The following is a 21998-nucleotide window of genomic DNA, read 5'->3' as shown; positions in this document are numbered from 1 at the left end:
TTCCCCATGTGGCATCACATTAAATGATTTCTGAAGACCAGAGATTAGATTTACAGCTTTTCCTCTCTTTAGCTAAAACCTTACCCTTTTTCACGGAACAATACTGTACCAAACTGTCTCACATTTACCCTAATTTAGGACTTCGAATTTATTCTGAATTCTCATTTACTGTTAAACGCATCATTCCTTCTCCCTCACTCTCCTGAATGTAAGCAGTTTATTTGTACTTTATGAATTACAATATCGACTTTATTTTGACAGACTTTAAATCCTTGCTACTGGACCTGCCATTTCACATGCCTTTTTGTGTAATTCTTAACCATCTTAATCCACTAAGTACTTTGATTCCCCCCCACCCCGCCCCCAATATTGGTCCTTTCCATAACAGATAAATAGTTTATACTGTTATATGAACCATATTTATATAGTTAGACAGAAGTGGTCCTTTTTTCCCCCCTTTGGCATATTAAGAAGTTGGGGATCAGATACTTTCAGATGAAGTATTCTTACTTTAAGAACTTGGTAAACAGGAGGCAGACACTTTGTTCAACCAAGCTGAGATTTTTCAAAACTTCATTCTTAAATGCATACAGACACTTCTTAAAGAGTAGCTTGATTTTCAGTGTATCAAACAACTTCCAGTGAAGTTAATGGGAGCTACAGACTCCTTAGAACTTAAGCCAGGGAAAAATGACTGAACCAGCTGCTAAATGCAGAGATGAGACCTCTAGTTTTTACTGTGTCTGTAGGTTTTGCCTCTAGTTTTTACTATATCTGTAGGTTTTGATCGACATCAGAGACAGTTCTGACAGTAAATGTTATATCCAAAATAAATAAGAATGTATTTACTTGAAGTGCCCATATCCAGTTGTAGTTCTGGTAAAGATAAAATTTACATCAGAATGTCATGGGGTTTTGGAGGGGGTTTAGACCAGAATAAGCCAATGTCCCAGATATTGGCGGATCCAGGCTGGAATTCACAACACTTCAGAGACCTCATGTATTTCCACCTGAAAAGCCTTCTGAGAGTAAAAAGCAATTAATCAATGTGAAGACTTTCAGGTGCAGGTATAAATGCAAGTGTTTGCAGCTTTGTTCACTCAGTGCAAACGAGTGAAACAGTGTTTCTGTATCTCAAACAAGAGCATCTCCTCAGCTCAGGAATCGGTTTACCCAGGCTGTTACAGGGGATTCAGTCAGCACAGGAGTGCAGCTCTTAGCAACTGCCAGTAAAATGCACCAGACCCCTCCTGAACACCAGAGCTGAATACTGGTCTGACTTCTTACTACCATCTTACTACAAAAGGAATCAGTAGAAATGTAATAAAGGTAACATGTGAAGGAAGTGGGATTTCTGCCCATGTCACTGCATCAACACCAAGAGGGTCACCAGTATGGGCAATGGACAAAACTCCATGTGGAAACCCCAGACTATTAATCAACTCCTTGCCCAAAGTCACCCAATTTTCCACTCCATAAACAGTTTCACCCCTCAGCTTTTTAACCCAGAGGCCGCTGGAGTCGTCCAGCCACACAGTCATTTCTCGTTCATGAGCGCGGCCTGGCACGTGCACGGCACGGGGAGGGGGACAGGGGGCAGAAATAACGTGACAAGCTGTGGGAAGGGCAAGGTTTGATGGGGGTCGGGGGGTGGTAAAAGAACTGTCCCTCCGCATCAGCGCGGGTGGCACGGCCGGCGGAGGCGCCCGAAGGCGGGAAGCGCGCCCCTGGGTTTGCCACCGCCCCTCACACCCGCGGGCGAACCGGGGACACGGAAGGGACCGCGGGCTGCAGCTTCCCCCTCGCCCGGCCGTTCCTCCCCCCACCTCCTCCGTGCAGCTTCAGGGACCGAAGCCCCACACCCGAGGACCAACCTATTTATTTCAGCCAGCGAGACTCAATTAACAGATGACACTGCATCACCCTCACAACGCTCCCGTCGGTCCCCGGACCGCCGCCTCGAAGAAAGTCAAGGCGGGGAGAAGGGCTACGATAGGCAGCCCCGCACAAACCCGCCCTCCGCAGCCCCCCACCGTCCCCTGCCCACCGGCAGACACGTCCCCCGGCAGCCAGGAGGGGACCCGGGCCGCGGAGCGCCGCCCCGCCCGCTCACCTTGGCCGACGCGGGGGTCTCGCCCCGCCGGAGCAGGGCGGTGACAGGCGCAGCCGGCGGCGTCCGGCGGCTCCGGACCCCGTGCGGCCGCGGGGTGCCGGCCCGTGAGGCGGGCGGCTGCGCGGCGCCGGCTGGCAGGCAGGCAGGTGCCCGGTGCCGCTCCTGTCCCATTCAGCACTTTTCCATTCTCCCAGCGCTCTCCTTCGAGCGGGAGAGCCCGGCTCAAATATCAGAGCCGGCCCTCCCGAGGAGCGCAGGAACTGACATCACCCGCCCCGGGCTCTTAACCCCTTCCCGGCCTCGGCGGCGAGGCAGGTGGGGCGGGCAGCGCTGCCCCGGGTGCTGGGGCGGCCGGCGGGGCGAGGAGCTACTGCTGCGCTGTGCCCCTGGCGGGGACATCCGCCTCCCCACCCGCTCTGCAGGCCCAGGGGCTTCTACTAAGGCCGGGGTTGCGGAGAACGGGCCGGGGCTGCCGGGGCGTCCCGGGCCGGGCTCCCTGCGGCCGCCCGGCGCGCCTGCCCGCTGCTCCCTCAAGCCGGGAGCGCTGCGGCTCCCCCTGCGCCGGGCAGCCATCTTGTGCCAGGTGCCTTCGGGCAAACGCCGGTCGGCGCCGGAGGCCCCCGCTGGGCAGAGCTGCTGGCGGCTGCAGGCTTCTTCCTCGGGCCTGCCCAACCGGCAGGTGCTGGTGTCGAGCCCTTGTCTCCTGAGATCCCCCTTGCAGCCGTCTCCCAGCCTTCGGAGCCAATGTTCCCAAACGGCCCCCAGCCCTGAGGCGCAGCGGTGGTTTTTGGGAGCAGCCAGGCAGGGAGCTGGCACTCGCTGCGCCATGCAGCCCTCACCTCCCGCCACAGCCCTGAGGGGCCGGTGGAGCGACCCAGCCTCCCCTGGAGCACCCCTCACTGGTTGTAGACAGCCCCAGGGCGTGGGGTTGGTGCCAGCTTAGAGATGAAAACCAAACTGGTGTAATGATGGCTCTCCTGACCAGAGGACACCATCCTGCCCCACATACTTGGGCCATCTCTCACACAAAATGGCTCAAACAAGCAGGTCTGAGGCTTTGAGCATTCCTAATGATAGCTGCCAGCACACAACTTATTTTATTCAGGAACGGGGCCACCACTTACTGAGCTACTTTACATGCAGCAATATGAATATATATTGACTTACATGAATATATATTACCTGTGTTACTCCGAGCTGACACTTAAGGAGGGTGGCAGCCAGGAGCAAGTGTTCACACAGCTGTCCCCGGCTGGCTGAGCCGACGCTATGGCCCTTGGTACTGAGCAGACCAGGGCAGGCACATGGAAGCAAAAGAGGCTGGAGACAGAATGGGCCTGCATGACCGAATGCTCCCAGGGCTTTGGGCCTCAGATCAGTGTGTTTCAAAGCAAGAGTCACTCTGGTTCAGGTTTAGCAACTGCGTGTTAGTTACTCCATCATCAGGCACATTACTTCCGTCAAAGATACTGTAAAAATTTGCCTGAGAGGCTCTCCTTAGTGGGGATAATGACAGTCATGCTGACATGTATCTCCATGGCCAGTTTGTGTGTGCCTTTCACATGGCCTGCTTTTCCACCATGAAAGGTGGGCTCATCTCCTCAAGAAAGTGAGTGTGGCTTGCTGGGAAAGAGCAGCACCAAAAAGGTGATGTCTTGAGTGATTATGAGAGAGCCATGAATGCTCTGAAACTGTGCTTTGGCTCTTTTGTTGAGACTACCCACGAAAATGGGGCAGTCTGAAATAAACAGGTTCGCAACAATCTACGGAGAAAGCAGGCAGGAGAACTGAACAAAATTATCTCCTAGTACTGCAAGCAACACAGTTAAACAAGATCTGAAGTGTGGTTATCTGGCTCACAGATATCGCCTGGTCCGAGATCTGCTGTTTATTAAACTTTTGTTGTAAACTCTTTCCTCACATTGATAGTGTACTTTCACTGGTGTCTTGGCAGAGAATGGGTAGCAAATCACTTACTATGCACAAATAAAAAGACAGATGTTATTAAGTGGTTAAAATTTAGAAATATAACTAAAAACAGAAGGTCAAGATTTGGACACTAGAGTGACTAAAGGTAGACTCTGAAATCTATACCTCATTATCCGAATAAGTAGTCAGATTTCCAAAGATGCTGTGGACCTTGCAGTTGCCTAAAGTTTGTTTCACTTCAGATTTCTCATCCGTTTCCAATTCCATGGGAATTTGGCTGAATTAAGCTGCCGGTTCCTTTCTAGCTGAAAGACAAAGCATGCAATGCAGAGCTGGTTCAAGCAGAGAGCAGGATAGCACTACACAGAAATGGCCAGAACTCCAAGGGGAGGCAGGCTAAAAACTGAAAAGAAACAGGTACCTGGTGAGGAGCTCTCCCATTTGGCCAGCCAAGCAGGGACGGGCAGGGATACAGGCAGAGATGGAGCTGGCTCTTGGGACAGTGTCACCCAAAGAAATTTCTCCGGCAATTCCCAGTGGAGGAGACTCCAGTTGCCTACAATCTTTCAGATTGTTGCTTAAAGATTGTAAATTGTGTGTGAGCCTATATTAATCATTACTCCCAATGATAATATAGGAATTGTAATAAATAACCAGAACCAACACGATCTGTGGCTCCCTATAGGTGTTTCAGGAAGCGAAAGGTAGCTTCATGCTTTAGAGAGTCCCCTCCTGAACTGAGGCTGGCCAAAGACAAAAAGGGAAAAGGAGCTTCATGCTCCCCATCCTATTCTTGACTCCTTTCAGTCATGGCATGTGACCACAAATTCTTAATTTGAGTTTTATGAGGGATTTTTATTCTTCCTTTAAGGGCACTAGTCAAGTTCTCTCATTTGCACCAGCAAAGCCAACAGGACTTGTATCAGTAACTGAAATGTCAGTCTGGCCCAGTGTTTTTCCCAGGCAATGAAGCTTGACTGCCAGGACATTCCTCAGCCACTGAACTTTATACAAAGTACCTCCCCACACACCTTGCTTTAACCCCTGGAGGCCCAGAACCACATCAGCACTCATACAATTATGTGCTGCCATTTCTTTCACGCAATTATTCTACAAAGCTGTGTCTCATGCCGTCTGCCACTCCTGTTAAATTATCTGACAAAATTATTATTAAAAAAAAAATAATGAAAACGTGGCTTCCATTAAATATTGAAAATAGAAAAACATTTTTTACTTCAGAGGGAGAAGGTTGTAAAAACAGCCAGTAGTTTCTCACAGTTCCCAAGTGATTTCCCTTGACGGTTATCTTTAATATGTCCGATGGAGTACTCTGTCAGTTCTTTATAATTTGTAGACAAATTATACAGCAAAAAATAAAATTTACTAGAAACAGCAAATATCTTATTGACAAAACAAACTCTCTGGCAGATCCCAGAGAAGCAGCTTGGCACTGCTAGACTATCGTTATCACAACACAAGCACAGGCTGCTTTGTTAAGAGCACCGTATCTAAGATACCTACATAGAAGGACAAAAAGATAAATGAGAACAAGGTGTCATAAGATAAGAGCAGAAGAAACTCTTTCTCTAGCAAGCAAAGTTGTCATATTTCTGCAGGTGGGAGAGACCATTACATTCCAGACATAGTGCTGCTGAAAACTTACCAAAGGGGCAAGGACACCAGCCAGACCAAGTCCACATGTCAGAACCCCACTGAAGGCTCAATCCTATGTGGGAAAAAGCTTGCACAAAACCAAGACAGTACCTTGAAACACCTGTTTGAGGTACTCTTCTTTATCCACAGGTAACTTTGGTTTCATATCGTAGTTCTCCAAATTCCACCTATGTTAGAGGCTTAAAGATGTTGAAAGTGGCCTTTGTGTCTAGTTCCCTTATTCTGTTTCTCCTGGGCTTGCACTGTGCTGACAGACACAACACAGACCTGCAACCCCCTGCCTTGCTTCTCTTCTAATCAGCAATGACAAATTAATGCAGTGGAAAATGAGAGACTGGCAGCTGTGGATCACCTCACTGCATAAACCAGTTGCTCATGGGAGGACCCAGTGGGAGGGCCAGGAAACCATTGCCCTCCAGTACTTCGTCAGCTGGTTTTGGTCATGTATGGTCATCTTGTCACACTTCACATGCAGGACATAAAAACTTGTGTGTACTATTCAAGCCAGAACTTGAGCAAGACAGTATGTTTTGTATTGCCAGTCTTGACTGGCACAGAGCAAAACAATGGAGAATTCCCCTTTTCCTTAGGGAGTCATCCCAGGGCTGACTTCAGTGTTATTCTCAGTATTAATATCTCACACCTTGTTTCATCTCTGGATTTCTCCAGCGTCAGCTTCCAAGTACCAGATTGCGTTAGGTCTTTTTCTGCTAGATTAAGAAGCCATCAACTACCATTAAAGTAGTCTGTGATGGAAAACTTTCTCTTCTACAAAATAGACAGATTTAACATCTCTCACAATAATTAATGCTTTCTAGTGTTTGTATTCTCATAGGTTTATCTAGATCATAGATTAGACAACTGGATCTTAAAAAGTAATTTTGGGGTTGTTATCAGCATGCTTGCATGTGCCTGATAAATTTCTGCTCCAGAGGGGAGAAGAAAGGAGGATGGCATGTGGGAGTCTTCAGACTGAGGAGAAGGAAAACAGTCCTTGCAAGTGATTTCTTTTGTGTGGTCTTCCTGTGTCTGGCATTGGCTGGTATGCAGTCTGTAAGGCTCCTACATACCACAGCATGCTCTGAATTTCTGAGTCCATAGACTACAGTGGTAACGGCTGTGCAAGTGATGCCGTACATGATGTATCTCTCAGGTAAACTGTATCAAACCCAGATGCTGCAACTATACAGATAGAGCTGGCTCAACAACACTTGCAAAACTGAATGTTGCTGCCCCGAGGATGACGGGCCTGGCTGTTCCCTCTGAGAAAAAGAAAGCATAGAAAGAGGCAGGGTGGACCTGGGGCAAGGTCCACCTGGAAGGACTCAATGAGGGAGAGTCCTGGAGAGCTGGACCTGCTGGTCCTGCAGTCCCAGTGATGTGAGGGACGGCCACATTTCTGCTGCTGCAAGGGGGAGTCCATATCCCTCAACCCCTGCTTGAATGGCAGCAGCAGGTCTGGCCTCCCAGGAGTGTAGCTCAGGCAAAGTATGCAGCAGCCTGTGGTCATTTTGCTTGCCCGAGTTTCGTGTGAAATGCCAGGCAAATACCTATTTACCGAGCTGGTTCTGGAAGCACAATGCAAAAAGCTGCACCAGGGAAAGAGACCCACACCATGTGGGAGCAGGGAACAGATTATAGATTACTGGCTTGAATTCAAGCCAAGTAATAGAAATAAAAACCTACCACTCTCTGACAAGCAGCAACAGTGACAGCTATATAGATGGACTGGTCATCTCGAACCAGTTCTTAAACATCAGCTGAGGGACATGTTTACTAGGAGTGAGGCTGAGGAGGCAATAGTGTATGCTTCAGGTCGCCAGAGGAACTCCATGGTATGGCACAGACCTCTGTTACTGCTACTGTTGATTATAATTCTGCATCCACCCACCACTTCAAACAGCTTCTCAGCAAAAAACCTCAGACCACAAGGAATCATGGGGAGTGAACTCATGTCTGATCCCCATTAGAGCTGTGTAAAGAGTTGTTGGATGGGAGAAATTTGGGTAGGTCAGGAGAAGGGGTTCTCCTTGTCCCTGCTGCATCCCTATGGCAGAGCTGGGTGGAAATTCCATTTCCAGAACTGTTAAATCAATACTTTGAGTAAAGACCAAAGTAGGTCCCAGCATGCCCTCTGTTTGGGTGCTGATCTGAGAACTTCAGCATGGGCACCTGGGGCAGCTCTGTGGACAGAGCAGGAGAGGCTGCACAAAACACCGTGCTCTCATGGAGGATCCCTGCCTCTCCACAGCTGGTGGGGTGGCCTGAACTGGCTGGGAGTGGGGGAGAGAAGACACTAGTAAGAGATGGGGCTAATCTCTGGGAAGGGTTTTGGCTGCCTTCCCAGTCTTGCACTGAAGTCATGCCTACAGCTGCCAGATGTCTGGATGGGGTGTGGAGAAGAACACGGTTCCCTGCTGTGGGACTCCTACTCGCGGAGCCTCCATTGCTGGAACCAGCAGGTAGGCTGTCCTCCATGGGAGTGCAGGAGGGAGGCTACGTTAGCTGGAGAGGTTTTTGGCTCCTTTCCTAGTCTCACACCAGAGCCAGGCACACAGCTCCCAGATGTTTGTGATCTCTGCTCTGGGAGCTTTCAGGCTTGTCAAGGCATTGCTTAAAGGAAGGAATTATTTCACTCCCACATAGGGAACTGAAATGTCGAGGGCCCTCACAGAGATCCCGCTGCCTCCTTCTCCCAGAAGGGACCACCTGCAGGTGAACAGCCTTGGAAAGGGCTCTGTCTCTCCACAGTCGAGACCCCCAGACAAAGTACTCTGAGACTGTTGGTTGCTGAACTTCCCTGGCATGACTTTGTTCCTGCCAGTTTCCATGGTGATCCACAAAACCAGCGCAAAAGCATGCATCTCCTTGGAAGACAAATCATAGGATGTGATAATGCCTGTGGCTGGGGAGGAGGGGGACAACCCCTTTTGATACTGTTAACTGACTTCTGGGGTCAGTCCTGGGGCTTACCTCCTCCCCCTCAAGCTGGCAAGGAAAACATTTCTGTACCATTCCCAAACGGCTAGTAGCAGTTCAAAGCAGTAATTCCCACTCGTAGGTGTTACCAGCTGCCATAGGCAGGTCCAAATGATATTGCAAATTGGTTTTAATTGACAGCGCTGGCAAATGGTGTCGGCAGGCGGCCTAAGCATGCAATGTCTGGTGGTACCTTGACTGGATAATGTTAGTGGGAAGCAGTGGTGAGGAGCCCAGAATGTGCCACCACACAGCCCGGCATGCAAGCGCAGAGATCTGACACACAGAGAAAACACGCAAGCTGCCCTCTCTTCTGTCATGTCTGAAAGCACACAGACAAAATCTCAAACCTTCCATCTTGGTCCTAGAGGGAGACTATCCATACGCAAGAAACAAATTCAGTCTTACCACCACATGTCACCAAGACTTCACCCACTGCCCTGAAGGTCTCGCCCTCTTCTCCATGACAAAAGTGGCGAGCACTATTGAGCATGCTCTACCCCGTGCAGTTTGGCCGTGCCTGCCTGCTTGACACCCACTCACCCCCTTGCACTTGGCAATAATTACCAAACAGCACAGCTGCCAGGATGAAAGGACATGGAGGGAATGGGTGGAAGGGTGTCTTTTATGTTCTGCATAATTTTTGTGATTAAGTTTAAGATTTCCAGAAAATTCTGGAGGAGGGGAGGGGTAAAATTGATAAAGGATAAGATGACTTTCAAACACAGCCAACAAGCATCTTAAGAAGAACATTTTGCCTCCGCCTCTGGGCAAAACAATCTTGGCTCGGTTTCAAATTCAAGGAAATTCAAGGGTTGGGTATCTCTGAAGACCAGTCTCAGGGTGTCTGCAACAAGGTGACCAGAAAAAGGTGCCAATTTTGGAAATGTCATCTCAAATATTTTTGATTTTGTAATTTCCTATCAATGAGCACTCCCTGGCAGGTTCAGGGATTGATCTAGAACTTGTCTTTCACTCTACATTTTGCCTTGAGGCAAAATCCTTGTAACAGAAATCTATGACCTTGGCTGTAGGTTTCAATGGTGCTTGGATGTCGTAGCGCTGACTGCTGCGATACGAGGGACTCCCACCAGTTTCCTCATGCTGTGCTCCCTTGCGCAGAGCCTGTGAGCCTGCCAAGGAGCTTCTGAAGTTGAGGTCACTGCCTGGCCTCTCCCTCCATCTGTGATTGCCTGTCCTAGGGCAACCCTGTAACCTCAGTCCTGGTGTAGAAATGTACTGTCTCCTTGTGCCCTCAGCAGTCCATGCCAGGGTGCAGGGCAGCGCTAGACGCACAGCTAATTAAAACGGCTCAAGCAGCTGGCAACACAAGACTGAGTTAGGACCTTCTGCAAAGGATGTCATGGGTAATTTTTAATCATTTGTTTAATTAGTGTTAATTGCACACAGTAGGAGGTCAGAACTCAGCCTGCAAATGCTCAGTTGGCTGGGAAGTGTGTGTTCTCCAGCCATTCTGAAAACCCCAGCTGAGGAGCAGGAGAAGGAGGGGGAGTTGCACTTGCTGTCATGATGGTGGTGACAGCGTGTGAATGAAAAGTCTGGGGATTTTTTTCTGGAGCAGAGGGAGGAGGAGGACAAGAAGAACGGGAAGCTCAGCCAGGAGGAGGGGGAGCAGACGCCTGGCCCCCCCCTGCACTGAGATACCCGCGGGCCGCCCGGGCGACACAGGCGCTCTCCCTAGAGTCACCGGCAGCGCTGTCCCACCGGCAAGGGCCTTCTCTAGATATTTACATCGGGGTGCTTCAGTTCGACCTTTCCCTTTGGGGTTTTCTTTTGGCCAGAAGTGGCTTTAAATTTGTAGTCATTATAAAATATACTGAAAAGACTACATATTTATGCATGCGTGTATATATATATACATAAAAATGTACCTATCTATGCATACATTTACGTATTATCTGCATAATTGCATAATGCATAATATGTCATAGTAATAGATGCGTTATGTAAAAGCACAGTCACAGGAGGCCACGCACGAGCCCATCGCGGCGGCCCCGCCCCGCCCCGCGCCCCCCGGCGCTGTGCTCTGGCGCCACCTGGTGGGAGGCGGCGGCGCGGCGAGCTCGGTGTGTCCCGTTGGAGGCTTTGCGGTACCGAGGGACCCCGCCGAAAACGGGTGTCCTGAGAATGGGCGCTGCCTTTGCCCGGTTTAACCTTTCTCTGTGTGTATTTTCCGATGGGAAGATGGGCTGCATATGGGACAATTGGGTGCAGAGTCAGTGGGACACATCTTCTGGCGGGTGGTCACCAGGCACAGCTGTGCATCCCTGCGCCTGTAAAGCCCGCTGTCGTTCTCCTAAAACATAACATCACTAACTTGGGCTCTTTTAAATTGGTTTTCAAATTCCTACAAGCATGAAAGATTTATCTGGTAATATTTTCTGAAAGATTTCATGGCACAAAGCTCTATGGAGGCCTCATTTTAAACAAAAGTCGTGCCACACAGCACTGAACTGCACCCAAGGAATTGCCCTCATAAGCCGTGCAGCCCAACCTGGCTTACATGGGGAAGGATACACTAGGTGAGCCCTTGGGTTCCCTTGGCATTATGTTCAGCCCCTGACCTAAGCACTCAGCGACTCAGTTTGTCTCTGCAGTTTAGCAAGTTCTGTCTTACCAGGGAAGACCATTCATTGCCCTCTGACAGACGTAAACACAACTGTGCATCTGCACCACTTAGGCCTGCTGCTGGTTACAACTAACGGAGATTTTTCTTCAGCTGAAATTAATGGAAACCTTGGGTCAGATAAATGTGAGCTGCACCCAGGCTGTTCCTAGGGAGTGTCATGGTGGTACAGTTCCAAGGAGTCAGAAGGAAAGGGAGTATGGATGGACATCGATTTGTTATGGGCTCTCTGGTGGAGGGGTGCTAAGACTCAGCCTCAAACCCTGTCTCTGAGACACTGAATGCACATGCTATCCTATAATCCTGACTTTGGGGGCACCTGGGTAATTATTTCTAAAAAAGCAGATAAGCATTGGATTGTTTCACCAGACAAACATTTGGGGCTGTGCAGGGGAGTAGGAAAAAGTGTTCTCAGGGCAATGGTTGCATACTATAGCTATGTGCATTTCAGGCATTAGTTGAAAGAACGTGTTTTCTCCTTGGTGCAAATCTACTAAGTACCTTTAGACTTTGTTCTAATTTTTGTTAAAGCTGGACCCACCCTTACAACAGGCCAAAATTCAAGCCTGATGTTTCTGCACAAGACACTTCTCTCCTCTCAGCCTTTATTTTTTTCTCATAAGGACAAATCAACACTAGTCACTACCATTTATATTTGCCCAAATATTATTCATCTTCTCAGAAGACATCACAGAAATCAATAGCCTTTTATATATATATAGATGTATAATTATGTATTATACTTTTAATATATTTATATATATAATAAACCTTTTATAAATTAAGAACTTTAACAAAATATTTTCCTGCTGGATCAAAATTATAATGTGATTCTTCCAATGAGCAAAAGTAATGCCACCATTACCACAAGAAATGGTTGATTTTGCTTTTAAATCTAGGAGAGTTTCTGAACCTGGACTGCTAGCTTTATATTCCCCCTGCAAAGCACTCGGCAGCCATACAGAAATGCAGAATACTGATTCCTGATTTCTACAGTGTGGTCTGAAATCAATGCCTATAGTTTACTATCTGGGCTTAGGTTGACTAGATTTATATTTAAGGTAAGCTTGCTGTCATAAAAAAATGCTCTGTGAGTTGTAGGCATGTATGCATAAAAGAAGAGAAGATTCAGGTCATCTTCCACCAGTTTTCCAGCACAGGATCAGGCAAAATCCCCCTGCTTGTAAGAGGTTATGCTCACATGGGTTGGTGATGGGTCATGTTTTCAACGTCTGCAGAGAAGACAGCAGGTTTTGGATAAGAGCAGCTGTGCTACTCGTGCAAGCTCATATTCATTCCTGCCAGAGACCGAAATCTCTGGGAACTGCCCTGAATTTCCAGTAGCTGTTTAATCTGTTACCACAAAATCGATCACAGATGGTGCTTTTGGTGCTGGCAGGTTGGAAAAAATAATCTCTTGGCTTATATCCTGAGCACATTTGATCTGGACTGACTGGGTGGAATTGTGACAGCCATCATCATGTCATTGGTACAGAAACACTTTCCTGACTGCAGCTAACTGCTGACTGGGCAAGGATGAACATTTTCCTTTAAATAGCAAACTTCAGCCTTAAATAGTTACACTTTGCCCTTGCTGTTTGGCTCTGTTGCATACCAAAGACTTAGCTCTTAGCAACATGAAATCCCATCCTAATTAGCTTCTGTTTAACAATACCACTTTGTATCACTCTTGGAAAGCCAGGCTCCTTCTATTCTAGGGCTACAGAGGAGGGAAACATTTCATATCAAGGCAAATGCAGGTCGAGATTCTTCCTGTGAAATATGTTGGGGTTTTTTTTCTGAAGTGTAAAGTAGCCCTGCATGTTAAACCTAAGCCACTCTGCATGAGTAAAAATCACACTCCAGAAATTACAGACTATTAATGAAACATGGTGCACTGCAAGCTCACAAAACTGCTGTAAGAAGTTCTGGAAGATTCAGCAGTGTCATCAACATAAATGGTGTATGCTGGACATAACACTTGTGTATAAGTGGTCAGGTGATATAATTCATTCCAATTTGATACTCAGCTGGAGCGAAAAGTGAGCACATACGAAATAGAGCAACTCTCACACATACAAATAAGCCATCATCTGCATTTGTTCAACACTTCCAAAACCTCCCAAGACTTTCAGTACCAAAAGCAGCTCTGTTTAAGGCTATACAACTCTTCAAAAAGAAGCAAGTTCTTGGCTTACATGACCCTACATCTCGAATAGCTGCAGTTTCATGTCTCATGGCAACATTAGTGTGTTTTCTGATGACAAAACTCCCACCATCAGTTCTAGGACTGATTATTTGATCCATCATTAGGAACTTTTTGTGAACGTATAGACAGATACACAAACATCAAAGAAGAAGTAACAAGAGAACTTACACTGAAACCATAAAAAATTGGCATAACAGTGTGACCATCTGAATGCATAGGGCTGCTTTTTTTTTTTTTTTTTTTTTTTTTTTTTCAGGCCTGGAGAATCACTTGCAGACAGCATCCAGACACATGTACCTCCCTAGAATAAAAAATAAACAAGACAACATATGCAGCTCTGCCCACCATAAATGCCAATAGCTAATGACGATCATTCACACATGAGATTTTGCATTTAGTCCTTTTTTAATGCTACTATAAATATTTTCCTCACCTTACAGGAAAGTCCCTGGATTCAATGGAATTTCTTATCTGAAGCCATCTGAAGATACATAGAGTGCAAGGCCAAGCTATTTTTCTTTTCAGTTTTTCAAGAAAACATTTTACAATCTGTTTCACTTACTATCCATGACACTTTGATCTAATTTCCACCCCATAAATCTACTCCCCTAGACAGCATTACTGGCAATAATGAAGACTGTGTGATGACCACCAAAAGGTCTATTTTCTTTGAGTTCTAATATTTTGTGGTTATATAGAACTCACATTCTTTAAAAGAAGTCTTTATATCTTTTAAAGTAAACAAAAGAACACCTTCTTGAAGTGGGTATGGTGCCTATTTTAAAGGAAAAAATGTCCACTACATGACACATTCCAACCACTGTTGGTAAGTATAAAGCAACCTGAAAAAAAACTTTGCTTAAAAAGCTTTGCTGAGATAAACCTAAAGTGGCAAGTTTGAGTAGATATTGGACCCACTGTAAATTGGATTGGTTTTGGTCCTTGAAATGTAACTTCCAGCAAAGCTTCATTTTTCAGAACTGAGTGTCCATAAAACCCTGGAGGCAGGGACTGAATGTTGAGATAATTCCAGCGTATTTTGGCCTTTCAAACTCAATGGCATGCAGGGTGCAGGTATGAAGCATACATCAGTGCACTCCTTGACCTCCTGCTCTGTGTGGATGGCAGGCAGCTCTGCAGAGCTATTACATTTGCCTCAGATGTCAGAGCTAAAAGACAGTGCGTTTAGCCAGCTCTGGGGTCTGAATAAGGGCTAGCTGGTGGAGGTTGCTTCCAGATAAAATTGTTGGAAATTATCCAGTGTCACAGAGAAATCTGTATCAGCTCCCATCGGTGATAGAGTCTGTATTTGTTACTCAGCTTGGTAACCTGTACTTTTTTTCAAATTACTGCCTTTGGATACCCAGATATCAGCATGGACAAAAGCCACAGATGAGCTGTTCTGACACTGTAAGAACTTTCTGCAGATTATTTTCTCCCCCTCTGTCATCCAGCAGGTGGGAGGAAATCAACGCAAACAGTGAAATACAGGGCTACTGGGTGGATTGTTCCCCAGGGACACCTGATTTGCTTATGCACAACTCCTCAGGGCTTATCCACTTGCCCTCATTTTCATACAACTATCTGCCAGCCGGGGGGAACATGACAGCACTTTTTACTCTCTTGGAAATAAAGGAGTTGAGTGTCACAGTGTCAATATTCATGGATCACAACAGAGACAGAAGAACTGCCCAGCAATGTCTGCACCTAGGAATTACCAGCTGGAATTACAGGACTGCTGGCAGCAGGTGGGGGCAGCATGGACATCGACTCACCTGCATCTTTTCACTAGTTGTTTGCCCATCAGTTTTAGACATTTCTAAGGTTACTTCTGTTAAGCATAGCTTCTCAGGACATCCAGAAGACTTCGTTCTGCTGTGCCAAAAAAGCCCTAAAAAAAGACTATTAGCACAAGTCTAGTGAAGTTGCTCTGCCAGAAAGTCTTGACTGCTGAGCTGCCCACCTGGTAATGAACGGTCATTTTTCCTCACCCTGATCATGGGGCAAGGGAACTGAGAATACAGGGAACACAAAATCTGGGAGAGAGAGAAAGGTAATGGACCTGTTGTAATGTAAGGGAGAAGTGAGGTTCAACATAGTATGACCATGGAAGCAGGGCTTGTGAATTCCTAGTTTATCCAAGTTTTGTTTGGCTGCAGTGATGTTTGTAGGTAAGTAACAGATAAATTCTTAACAGAATTATGAGCACATAAATGTTTTATAGTCAGTGCAGTATATTTAGTAGTGGTGGTTCATGTTTGGGATCATGCTTATTTGGGGAGAATGTGCTACTTCTTTGTCCTCTGCTCTTATTAAGGGGTTGAGAAGAACATAAATTGATGGTTAAGTTGGTACCTCTGAGACTGATTCTAATAAAGAACCCTTAATTTCTTGTATTAGTATAGATATCCCTTAAGAAAAAAATCCTACTGAAAATGAAGCTGATGCCAAAAGGATTTTATAAGCTGATATCATCTTTGGATGTGTTAAACTATGATAGAATATTTCTCCCTAATAACATGCCCAATGTTACAACAAAATTTAAAACGGCTTTAAATCAAAAAGCAACTATGGCTTTTTTTCTGAAGAAGCAAAATTCTGTACTGGCACTTTTACTCTCAAATTCCCCTTCTATTAACTTGTATTTTTCCTTTGGAAGGATATAAAATTGGGAATTTAGTTCCCATTTGCAAAGACAACTATAAAAAAACCCCCTTCTGAAAATATTTGACAGCATAGGTCTGATAGAGGTCAAATTATGAAAAAGTGAGATTTACTTACGCGTCAGAGCCTGATTTGGCGTTCTTTGTGACTCTCGTTTGACCAGTTTAGGATCTGTCTCATGTAGTTAGTCAGGGTGTTATGAAACAGAAAGAACCTAGTTCGACCGTCAGTCTGGGTTTATTTTGCCTGACTTCAGCTACTCAGAAGTCAAGAAACGGGCCTGAACTACTCATTTGGCTCCATCTATCATCAGTGGAGACAGAGGAACTTGTTCCATCTCCATAGGATGGAGTGCATCACCATCCAGAAGTGTCCACCTCTCAGGACTGAATAAATAGGGAATTACAGCAGACGGAAAGCAAAGGATCACAATATTCTTGCAGGCAGACAATAGCTAATACAGAATGAAGTTACTGGGATGTAGATGTAAGTATATCACATTACAGAACTGGGACAAACCTCCACGTTTGCAGCACTGTTAAGAACTGGATCAGTCCATAGATGAAGACTCACAACTAACTGTGCAGATGGCTTTCACAGCTGGGGAGCTGAAAGGTGCATCAGGACCTTTGCTTAAATTCCAGCTCACTTGATCTAGTTTTGTGCTTCTATTTCTGAGGTTGATTTGTCATTACCAGAATCAGTTATACTAGTTGTAACTGGAAGTTTTGCAGGATGACTGGGATTGTTTGGTATCTGGAGCATCATTTCTGGTCTCTTCTAGAATAGGAAGTCCTATAAATTATGGTTTTAAAGTTCACTGGGCTGGCTATTGTTAAGTTGGCATTTGTAGTTAGTGTAAAAATATCTGATAATTATATATTACAATATGACAGAAAGTCTCATTTCTTTTGGACATGTCATGAACTAAACGTTCTTCAGGGCTATGTACTTAATCCCATAAATTTTCTCACAAAAACTGTCCTGAAATGAAAACTTACTCTTCAGATAATATCATGGCCATCCCTATGCAATCTTTGATGGGGAGCTTTGCTGTGTAAAATATAGATGAATATTTTGTGAAATAGTTATTTATTTAGCATATCTGTAGAGACAGACAGTCTTTTTCATGTGACTTTTCTTAGTCATCAAAAAGATTTGGGACCATTTGGCTCCTACCCAGCTTGACCCAGTGACATTTTTAGGATCATGTGTTTATTGTGTGACTGCTACCAGGACAGTGACAAGATCTGAAAGGAAAGGAAGGAAAAGAAAAAGCTGCTTTTTAAAGAAGTGCAGTAATCTTGTGTATCACTGACATTTTCTTCATCATATGCACGTATATGGTAGCTGAAATAGAGGATGAGGTTAGGTGGCTGCTCCTCCAGGCTTCTAGGTATTATCTTCAGTTGCATGCTCAAAGTGACATAAAAAAAGTAAGGTAACAGTGAAATATCAGTGAAAATATTGAATGAACAATGCAAAAGGATCCTATTTCTAGTGGAACTGCTGTGCAACTAAGCCTTATGGACACACTGAATCAATGTCGCAAAGATCGAAGAAATAAGGAATTCTTCAGTTGTTTATACACTGCTTCTAAAAGTGGAGGCAGCACAACAAAATCGGAGATATTCATTGTTAAGAAGAAAATTAATTTCACCAATGTTCTGAAACCTGCTGCAAGAAGTTACAGAGTAAAATCTCTTGGTTTATTTAGTCTGCAATGAGGGCGGGAATAAAAGAGGAGTATGAGAAGGAGACAGCGTAAGGAGGGTATGCTCTCTCTTAAGGACAGCCACCAAGAATTTCAAAATTATCAGTAACTCATATCCACAGGTGTTTTAATGCATAATGGTTTAATGTACTAAATAATAAAAAAGCATAACATACCACTGAGGAAGGAAAGTCTCTCAGAGAACACTGAATCAGATTAAGAACAGGACAAAACACAAGAAAGATGAGGAGAAGAAGCTCAGACAGAAAAATATGGAAGATAACCAGAAGCTGTTTAAGAGTCACTGGATTAAAAAACAGACTCAATTTCATAAGCATAATAGAGAATGATGTTTAGAATGCCATCCTGGGTCAATGTATGAAGTGAAGGCATAGTTAGAAAATAAAAAGCCTACATAGCAAATGGATAAAATGGGAAGTATATAGCAATCAATATAAATTTGAAGTTACATAATATAAAAATAGAGAGAAAAAAAAAAGACAACAGAGGAAAATCATCAGCTGGCAGGCCTTAAGACAATAAAATGAGTTAAGAGTATATTGGGAACAACAGAAGTCTTAAAAAGGGTACATGCTGCTGCTTGATGCAGATGATGAAATGATAATGTGGCAGAAATGACAAATATTCCAGAAATATTTCTGTTCTACATTTGGAAAGAAGAAAGATGATGCATTTATATCACATGGGCTGACAAAAAATTTTCCGCTCCATTAGTGGCCAGAAGGAATGTAAAGTATGTACTGGGGGTAAATATTTTAAAATCAGCAGGTCTGGATATCTTACATGGGAATACTAATAGAGCTTATTTAACTGGTCTTTAACCTGCTGACAATGATATTTCATAAACCCTGTAATAGTGAGGAAATAGAATACTAGAGGAGTGTCTGTTCTATGGCGATATTAAACAATGGCAAAGTCAATAATCCCAATGGATGTGCACCAGCAAGGCTAACCGCACTTCAGGGAAAAGAAGTATTAGCTGCTAGAGAATCTTCTGACAAAGAATAAGAAAATCTAGTTATGTATTTTCCAGCATCAGAATAATCTTGAAAAAAAAACCAAACCAAACAATGTTGAGAATAATTTAGACATCCCTGCCATGAGCAGGAAGATGACTAGAGATGCTCTTAAAGCACTTTCTAAGCCCTACCTTCTGTGGTTCCATGAAGAGGTAACATGGTTATGAACAGAGTCGTCACTGGACAGGAGTGAATATGTGTATAGGATGTGAATTCTGCTTGACTTTATTTCTTAAATTGTTTTCTCACTGAATGCTTCTTTGTGTAGCACTCAGATCAGGGGCAGTGCTGGACCCCGTTCACTCAGAGAAACACAGGGCACAGGATGGTTGAAGCACAGGGAAAACAGTCTGGCCAATTTGTCTGCTGAACATAAACCAGAACAGAATAAAGCCATGTCACCCATGCTTTGCAAAAGCCATGGAAGTAGTATTAGGATGAATTTTAGATGCAGTGCTATTCAACATTTTAATCATTACCCTAGAAGTAAACATAAACTTACTGCTGATAGGAAGCCTGGTGGAATGTCAGCGATGAGGGGAAAGCATTTATATAGAGTAGGCTGGATCACCTAGCAGATCAGACACTTTCAAGTAAAAAGCCTTTTGCTACAGCTAAATGCAAAGTTATGCATGTGGGAACCAGATAGGAGATTTGGAGATGTGTAATCAGAAACTCTACCTTGGAAAACAGCGCTCTGAAAAGGATCAGGGTTGTCAGAGTATGGCGCAGTTTCATTCCGGTGAGATACTGTGGCAAGAAGGGTGAAATCAATCCTTGAATGCATAAACATGGGAATAGGGAGTAGAAGTACCAGGCTGCTTTTCTTCCCTTTGTGGTACTCATGAGACTAATCATATGCAGGATATTTATTTCCAGAGGTTGTTGAAAAGCTGGGGAAGGTGCAAAAGCAGCTTGGTCATTATTCAAGTTCTAAAGAAAATGCCTTATTGTAGAAGACTTACAGTGCTCAACCTGTCTGACTTACAGAAAAGGAGATTACTTGATTTATAGCTTGATTAATGAATTGTACCGTTGGAGGCATAAAACACTAGCAGGATAGGGCTCTGAGCAGCCTAAGTCGTGCTGAGGACTGAGTGCAGGAATTATAAAGCCAGACAAATTCAAGTGAAGAATGAGACACAGAAAATGATTAACCACTAGAACAAGCTAATGTAGTGAATTCTTCATCTTCTTATGTCTTCATATCAAGACTAGACGTTTTTCTTATCTGCCTACAGCCAACTACAAATTGTCAAGCATGAGTTATAGCATTTAGTACTGGAATATATCCATGAAAATGAATGGGCTATGATATGTAAGAGGTCATTCTAGGCAATAGTGATCTCTGAGATCCATTATGTTGTAGGAGATAGATATATTTATTAATTATTATGATTATGCTAATAAGCAGTAGCTAAACATGCAACTTTCCCCCTGTTCTGCCCTTTAAGTGCTACCACTTAATGATAACAAGATGAATTAAGGTTGCCAAGATAACTAATGAAAGAAGCTGGAGGACTGTAAGAATCCACGACTGATTTTCTCTCTTTTGATATTCCAATAGATGGTCACTTCACCAGCTGCCATAATACATGGGAAATACAAGTTTCTGGATGAATTTCTTTCCCCTTCTTTGTTCCTCTGTCTAGAAACTTCTTTCTTTGGTTGTGACATACACCTATGGTAAGTGGTTATCCTGACTGCTTGCACATGTATTAACAAAAACAGCCACAGTCTTTTTGGAAGACATGAATGGAAGTGGAGATGCCAAAAACAGGTTCTTCCCCAGAAGAGTAACACACACACACACACCACCCCCCTACCCCCCCCCCCCAACATTGCCATGTGAGGCAATGCTTTAATATAGGAATCTCCTTTGTCAACATGATATATGATGTTTAGATCACCTAAAGGAATAGGCATGAATTGCTGCTGATTTGATCTTGAGAATCCCTGTAGCAGTGACCTGCAGATCTGAATGCCTAAATGTTTTTAAGGATTGGGCCACGAGAATTTGCATCCTATATAATCCCAAAGCATTTTGGAGGCTTCTGTGGCTCTAAGGCAAAGCATGGGTGCTACTGACAGTGCCCAGCCTTACAAAATAATAGTTTAAGAAACAAACTGAAGCAACTTCACTAATGCAACTTCAGGGGAAATACAAGGAATGAACAGTGGAGAAGGGCAGGCTAGATAACTTTTATTTATAGTAGGCAGCTTATCTGACAGATTTAGCCACTTCTTTTGCTGCTTCAGCACTGTTTGTGAACAGCTTTTGTCCATCTCAGACGTTTTTGTTATTCAGAAAGCTCTTGGCCTGCAGAATGTTCTCCAGCAGCTTATTGTGAATATTGGATACATGGAAGTAGAGAGTCAAAGTGATTTTTAGCTCTGAATCGCTGTTATGTGTTCTTTTGACTCATCCACTTTCCACATAATTTCAAATCTCAGAGGAACACATTTTCAATTTCATTCATACTATTTAATTGCTCCCAACCTTCCTCATTTATCTTTTTTTATGTTGTAACCCTTTTCCATCATTTCCCTCATCCATTCTCCTCCTCTCCTTGGTTTATAATGACTACTTGACTAATGTTCGAGAATTGCATTGTGTGTGACTTGGAGCAGATATTTGTCAGTTTACTGTTGTGCAGAGCACTTTGCATCCAAGTCGTGTTGTGTAAATAAAAACTATGGCTCCAGAAATATTTAGTCTCTCAATTATATTTTGCACTATAATGTGTACCAGAGACACTATATGAAATAGAATTATTTATTATAATTATCCCATCTCTGGTACTGACATTCAAAAGCATTTTAGGTAAGTCACATGCCTTCTCTCTTCTCTGTCTCAGTTTCTCAGCTAGCTCAGAGTTACGAGGTATGTCAGTGAAGTGCTAGCACTGAGTTGTTTGGCACTCTAGAAACTCTTAAAATGTAACACCTCTTTGCTTATCCTGCTTTCTACTCACATGTCTCAAAGCCTTCTAGCAAAGGAAATGTGTTCCCTCTTTTGCAGCTGGGGA

General features: G+C 44.4%; 1 protein-coding gene across 1 annotated transcript in view; it reads right to left on the bottom strand.

Annotated features, from left to right (window-relative positions):
• The window catches only part of PLEKHH1 (pleckstrin homology, MyTH4 and FERM domain containing H1), a 53784-nt gene extending 51449 nt beyond the window's left edge, over positions 1-2335 (bottom strand). The window contains exon 1 of the mRNA XM_037395669.1: positions 2114-2335. The gene's annotated coding sequence lies outside the window, so the exon portion shown is untranslated. The remainder of the gene's footprint in view (positions 1-2113) is intronic.
• Positions 2336-21998: the final 19663 nt, after the last annotated feature.

The sequence above is a fragment of the Falco rusticolus genome, chromosome 7 (assembly GCF_015220075.1).
Source record: "Falco rusticolus isolate bFalRus1 chromosome 7, bFalRus1.pri, whole genome shotgun sequence".
Lineage (NCBI taxonomy): Eukaryota > Metazoa > Chordata > Aves > Falconiformes > Falconidae > Falco > Falco rusticolus.
The sequence above is the reverse complement of the archived record's forward strand: the minus strand, read 5'-3'. Positions and strand labels throughout refer to the sequence as shown.